Here is a 7,090-nt window from a genome sequence, read left to right on the forward strand (position 1 = left end):
GCAGCGCACACAACTCCTGCAGCGCGGGGAGAAAGTTTCCACACTCCGCAGCAAGGAAGGCTCGCTCCGTGCGCACACGTCCTTTCAATGCCAGTTCAACAAGTGCTCCGCATTAGCAGCGTCGGGGCTCCGGCGTGTCGCACCTCACCTCACCTCGCACAGCCCCCTCCTTGAATGTCTGGCGCTGGGCATGCCCCGCTCTCCTCCACCTTATCTTATCGCGTGTGACCACCGACAATGGCCACAATGCCGGGGAATGGCACCTGTAAAGTGTTAACTGGGGCACAGGAACAGCCCGTCTCGTCTCGGGGGCCGGCTTCAAAGACAATACAGCAAACACAGCGGGGCGGGGGAAGTAGACGACACGACACATGCAGGTACATTCAGCTCCGGCGGGAACGAGTCATTTGTTGGCCTTTTCAAGTGCTGGGAGCCGAGTAATCCTTCGCTTGTATCGTTTCTCCCCGGTGACTAGATCTCACCCTGCGACTCTCGACTGGGCTCACCCACGGCAGCCCAGCAGGTGTGAGCCTAGCCGGCACCCGGATGGGAGATTCCCCCCGGAAAAGCTCAGGTTGCTGCTGCTCCTGCAAGACGTGTGACTGGGACCAGTAGGGAGCGCTCACCCTGCGGTCTGTGTGGCTTTCTTATGCCCCAGCATCCTGATGGCGACACTCTGCTGCACAATCAGGCGCCGTCCTTCGGGGGAGGCGTAAAACCGAGGTCCCGACCCTCCTTGGCCATTAAGAAATCCCAGGGCGTCTCTCAAAATGAGACGCCGCGGGTGTCACTCTGGTGTTAGTGTTCCCCTTTACCAATCAGTCGGGGTCTCCTCCTAATCCCCGTCTCATATGTAACAATCAATGACGAGGCCCCCCTGTCCCGCGATATTGCACTTGTCTCCTGGCCGCTGGCTGGCGCCGTGAGATTTAGCACTCGCGCAAGAGATCGGGGGCAGAGCGCGAACGCGGTCTCCCGCCCCCCACAAAGTGTGCGCTCCAGGTTCCCTCTCAGGGCTCTGCAACACAGCGGAAAGGCAGCGAGAAGGAGCCTCTTGCTCTGACGCCGCAAGGCCACAAGAGGGCGGAGGTGCCGCGTGCCCGGCCGACGTGTTGGACTGGTGCGCTTTATGTGCTGAAATAAACACGCGACAGCCCAGAAATGTTTTGAGTGCTGTGCATTGGAGGTTTTTGTCTTGTGAAGACTTGCCTTGTGCTCCTCCGAGCAGTTTGTTTGTTCTCCTCCAGTGAGGGACAAGTCAACACAAGGGAGCACATTCGCCAACATCCAGGTACACAATGCGATTTGGAAAGAAACTCCTTTCCAAAGAGCTGCACACGAACGATCCTTCAGTCCCGCTCGGGGGGCGCGGAGCCCCACCCACACACAGCTTCAAGTAGCGAGTCAGGCGGCAGGGCTTTTGCTTGCGGCCACACCACCCTGAATGTTCCCGATGTCGTCTGACCTTGGAAGCTAAGCAGGGTTGGGCTTGGTTAGTACTTGGATGAGAGACTTCCTGGGAATACCAGGTGCTGCAAGCTGTTGCTCTCTCGGCCAGCAGGGGTCGCCGTTGGTGCCGTAGGCTTTGGGAGGAAAACCTGGAGGATGGTAAGGTGATCTATAGCCTCATCTCTAGAGATGTTTTGTTGCTATGGCATGTGTGTGACCCATATAAAAAAAAAAAACATTTGTAAAACGAATATCGAAGCTGCCTCTAAATCTGCAAATGAAGATGAGTCGATAAACCACTTGTTTTTCGTATAACTATACATATATTCATTTATTACTGATTTCATTCATTGAGCACAGATACAATAGACTGTTTGTGACTATTCACTGTTTGACATGTCTGCACTGGTACAGAACCTAGCAATCAGAAAACGGGTGAAACTGTCTTGAGAATTAGCATACAGTACCGAGGCCCCCATGACCAAATAAAGGCTAACCTCGATAATCAGCCTAAATAATGCAGACTACAGCAAAACGACTGACTTTGAAAAGGGAATGAATGTCCGGAAGGAGTAGTGTAACCAGCTTGAAATGCTTCTCCGGACCTCTAACTAAAAGAAACCGGGAACCAGCAGTGGCTTTCGAACTGGGATCGTATCGCAGCACGTGGTGTCATAATTCTTCCATATCTGATATTGGACCAAGCACATCAGGGGAGAGCGCGAACGCAGTCCCCCACTACCAGAAATTATGCAGTCGAGATTCCCACATTTGGGGAATTCGCAGGGGTCAGCACAGCCGGAGTGCAATGGCCGAGCCTCGCCCTAGGTGAATCGATTTTTTAAGAACTTTATTTTCTTTTCACAAAAAAATACAGGACATCACAAATTAGAAAGCTTTACATTAATATACATACTTAAAACAGTATATATGATCACATCTCATTATATTTTGACATGGTACCAGTTACATAGCAACAATTTTTTTTTTTCTGGTGCAAATCACATTCTTTACTTAAACATGATAATGTTTTTCACAGTTTCTTGAGATATTGACCTATGCTCTCTATTTCCCACAGATTTTCTGCTTCCTCCCTCCCTTCTCTCCACAGATCTCTGAGGTAATAGTTCTCTAGGGTGATGAACAGGGCCAGGCTACCTGCTGCCTTGACTGGGACCTCGATGCCTTTGAACAGCCCCATGTTCCTCACTCTCCACAGGGCGTCTTTCCCACTGTTCACCATGGCCCAGATCCTGTCAAACACGTCAGGAGGAAGTTTGACAGGAGAGATGCCGTTGTAGCGGCAATGCTTGTTAATAAGACAGAATTAAGCGGTGGTATGCTGTCCTAAATGAGGCCCCATCTCACCCTCCATCTCTGTGGTGCAGCCACAGAGAAAGTATTCATGCAGGCTGATTTAAGATGTTTTCTTTTGATAAGGGACAGCTCCCAGATGGGGATGCACTTAGCTAAGCCTGGCTATCATGATCAATGGTCATCCATTGGCGCCTATCTGTCTAGGGAGTGCCAAATGGACATCTGGACTGCATTCCTAAGTGTCAAGAGTAAGTGACTCATATCTCACCTTGATCAACCAATCAGGGACTGGCAGGGCATGGTAATACCACGTGGGTCTCCAATGCCCGCCAAACTCTCCACCAATCAGCACACATCTGTGTCTTGGTCAAAAAGGGACGCAAGCTCAGATCGGGGCTCTCCTTGGCCATTTTTGCGCATCCTCAGAGACAATCATGTGACAACTGCTGTTGTCTGCAAAGGGACTTGGACTTTGTTCTAAGCGCAAGGCCGAGGATCCCGTACGTACTCAGAATTCTACCAACGTGAATGCTCCGCTTGATCAACGGCAGCCTACAGTTGGACCCTCGTCGACAACCTGAATAGCTTATTCAGAAGCAGCGCTGGACCGGGAACGAACCAGCTTCTTCCCAGGCAAAAGAGTGACTTGTGAGGACTCGCGGTCACACTCTGTGCATAGAGACTTTCTACTAGCCAGCCAGACTACTGGTAGATCTCCTCGGAGCAACGACTGCCCTGCGCGCCGCAGTCAGATTCCTCCGCCCGTCCTACTCTGAGCTGTACCTCAACTGGTTGGCCGGTAGCCAGAGGACGCCGGGACAATGCCCATTGGACAACCGCTGGAACAGAGGCTGTGACAGACCCTGTCAGCTGGCTTGGTGATCGTGCCGGGAAATTCCAAATCCATACACAGTGGATAAGTAAACCCCATGTTCTACATTGCGTCTCGAGAATTCAATTGTACCTCAACACAAGTTGTTATCAATTTAATTCATGAGTAATGTATTTATCTCCGAGTTTAGAGTAACAGTGGGTAATAACACTGATTAGCGATTTGGTAACCGAACGATATATATTGACATATATTCTCTGTTGTGTATCTCTTTGTGTTGGCATCTCTTCGAGATTATATACCTTGTATATTGATAAACCTCACAGTAAGGTCTGCCGCTCGTATCCAGGCAGACTAGTATATGTTTGGTGCACAATTTATGTATCTCGTGTATTGAACCCGTGTGTGTGCGTTGTTAGTTGTTCTGACGATTGATTTTCTAAAAGCCACAACGAACAACCTCGTGATTACTGCTACAATTAATAATTGTCTCAGTAAACCCATCAAACCTCTACAACCACGATACACCACCATAAACTATATTAATTTAGGAACATAAACATATAGTGTAAACTGTATATGGCTGGTATTGGTAGTTTAAAGAAAAAATACACACCAGTATTCCACTTTCTTCCTAAACATTTTAAGCATCAAAGTCTTACATGTAGTAAGATTTTACCACGTTTTGGAAACGTTTTTACATGCTCCTTCTGACCATCTTAAGTTTATATACTTTGTGAAAAGTCATAAGATATTAACATTTTCTGTGAATGTGCTCGTTATCTGAGTAAACAAAAGTATACTTTTAGAATTTGATTAATAGGGAATATAATATGGAATCACGTACCTAAAGAAATTAATAACGATATAATTATTTTTATGTACTGTAGCTCAAATAGTAGTATAATACACTTTCTATGGATACATGTGCTTCTACGCAACGCAGAAGCACATCCACAAGTAACATTACCTAGCTAAGAGAGGACATTGGCTAGCCAATATGATAAATACAGTGGAAAAAAACAATTGGGAAAATAAGACCTGCTGATCTGTTATACATACCAGGAAGAGAACAGAATATGATTTTTTTCTGTTCAAAACGTGTGTTGTCTTTATGAAATTCATGTATTTTAAACGTTTAATTAAGAAGAAAAAAACTTACAGAAAGATACTAAGCTGATCACGAGATAGAAAGATCACCCGTTCTTCGCGCATAAAAAGTGGCTATTAACTGGGTGAACTGTTATTAACTGGAGTCAACTGGGTGAAAACACATAATATGAACATGAAACAAAACAAAAAATAAAAATAAGATACAATCTACAGACATTAAAACCGGTGTCATGGAAATATAACTATCAAGGAAGGCACAAGAGAGAGTTCTCACCTGAGTAAGGTCTTTATTTCAATATTGCGAGCCCTGCTGCCACTTCGCAAAGTGCAACCAGAGACTCAATTTGTTACAAGCAGTACAGGGTTTTTATAAGACGTTGCGCTGTAAAAAAGCTCAGCGCTTTGTCCCTTCTAAAACTTCCCCTTTCCCTAAGAGAAAACAGATTACATCAAAAAGTGAGAGAAGAAGCACTAGATATGTTATTCAAAGCTTATCAGTTACTTTCAGCTAATTCTAACGACCCAGACAGCATATATTGTTTTGGTACATTGTCTTCTAAAGTAACCTAAACAGTGTACTTTGTTGACGCACTGTTTTCTAAAATTCTGCACGTACTGTAGCACAGCAATTACATCCTTGAAATATATTATCTAAAAGCACCAATATATTTTTTTTACAAAGCTCTCTACATTTTAAGAATCAATTTACTTTCCACTTCAAGACTTATTCGGCTGGCGTTCTGGGAGTCGCGTTTTTCAGAATTGTATTGAGATCGTTTTCCACAGAGCTCAGATGTCAAAGCACAGCAGCAGCTCTCCACAGCGATCCTCTATAGCGCCCTTTCTCCCGCAGCTCCGTCCTCATTGGAAGGAAGCAAGAGTGAAAGGCTGAAGTGAAATAGAGCGGGGACAAAGGCTGTGAAGAGAGAGAACGTGGGAAGAAGAGAAAAACGCAAGGGAAAAAAAGCAGCGTTGTAAGAGAGGTGACGGAGCTGTCCTCTCTATAAGAAGGGTGCCAATGAGCTTTCCACTCGCTTGAGCTCGTTTGATCTTTGAAACTAAGCAGCGACGGGCCTGGTTAGTACTGGGATGGGAGACTGCCTGGGAATACCAGGTGCTGTAAGCTTTTAAGCGCAGGAGGCGCCCTATCCCCGCTCGCTCGCTTATTCCCCTTTTCACACGTGCAGTGCGGCTTTTCCGTCTGTTTATTTGTCAGCTTTGGCGAGACACGGGTGCTTGTGTATTAGCGTGAGCGTTTTTTATTCTGATCATGAACAGTTTTACAAGTCCGCTAAGGATCGAGGAAAGGTTTATCGCCAGCTGAAAAGAGACACGGCGCTTCGGCTGTGGAGACTTGTTCAGCTGGCGTTCTGGGAGTCGCGTTTTTCAGAATTGTATTGAGATCGTTTTCCACAGAGCTCAGATGTCAAAGCACAGCAGCAGCTCTCCACAGCGATCCTCTATAGCGCCCTTTCTCCCGCAGCTCCGTCCTCATTGGAAGGAAGCAATAGTGAAAGGTTGAAGTGAAATAGAGCGGGGACGAAGGCAGTGAAGAGAGAGAACGTGGGAAGAAGAGAAAAACGCAAGGGGAAAAAAGCAGTGTCGTAAAAGAGGTGACGGAGCTGTCCTCTATAAGAAGGGTGCCAGTGAGCCCTGCTCTTGCTTACGGCCACACCCCCTTGAGCAGGCCCTCTGATGTCACAGGGGCGTAGTCAGCGTGAGAGCAGGAAGAAGGAGAGGAATAGAGGATTTGTTTGTTTCAAGTAAGACTTTGTTTTTTGTGAATTTTTGTGGTTTTTTGGTGTTTTTGGTTGATTTTTGAAGCCCTCCCCTTCAGCCTAGTGCTGTTTGGGGAGGGGAGAGACTTTTGGTTTTTTGTTGTTGCTTTTTTGTTGCTTTCTGAGTCCTGTTTGTGTTTTAATGGAAGGAAAAAACATGGAGGCAGAGAATGTTATTGTAGTGGAGGAGGAGAGTGGTGTAGGAAAGAGAAGGATGAGGAATTCAGACCGATCCCCCCGGCGGGTTTTTGCAAGGGCGCATACTGTTGTGGTGGATGTGAGCGGCGTGGAGAAACCATCTGCTATTATCGCAGCGGTGCACGGCGTCTGTGGGGAGGGCTCTCTTTTTGCCTGCCGCCCCCGGACGCCAAAAGAGTTTGAACTGAGTCTGGACTCAAAAGAACATGCGGACGCGGTGGCTGTGGGGCTGGATGTGCAGGGCACACCCTGCTACTGCCGCTGGCTGGAGCCGAAGGAGGTAGTGGTGTCCTTCCTCCACCTCCCGGCATATATCTCAGACGAGACTATCAAGGAGAAGCTGAGTAGCTGGGGGGTGAGAGTGATTTCGGACATCAGGATGCGCCACTACCCTGGGACCACC

At 47.3% G+C, this 7,090-nt stretch overlaps 1 non-coding gene and 1 pseudogene across 1 annotated transcript; one reads left to right on the forward strand and one right to left on the reverse strand.

Annotated features, from left to right (window-relative positions):
* Positions 1-1,422: 1,422 nt before the first annotated feature.
* On the forward strand, positions 1,423-1,541 carry LOC148826003 (5S ribosomal RNA; annotated as a pseudogene).
* Positions 1,542-2,159: 618 nt separating this feature from the next.
* On the reverse strand, positions 2,160-2,324 carry LOC148826004 (U1 spliceosomal RNA). Its single transcript, XR_016092066.1, has one exon. It is a non-coding gene; the product is annotated as a U1 spliceosomal RNA (small nuclear RNA).
* Positions 2,325-7,090: the final 4,766 nt, after the last annotated feature.

Source organism: Atractosteus spatula, chromosome 10 (assembly GCF_055471065.1).
Source record: "Atractosteus spatula isolate fAtrSpa1 chromosome 10, fAtrSpa1.hap1, whole genome shotgun sequence".
Classification (NCBI taxonomy): domain Eukaryota; kingdom Metazoa; phylum Chordata; class Actinopteri; order Semionotiformes; family Lepisosteidae; genus Atractosteus; species Atractosteus spatula.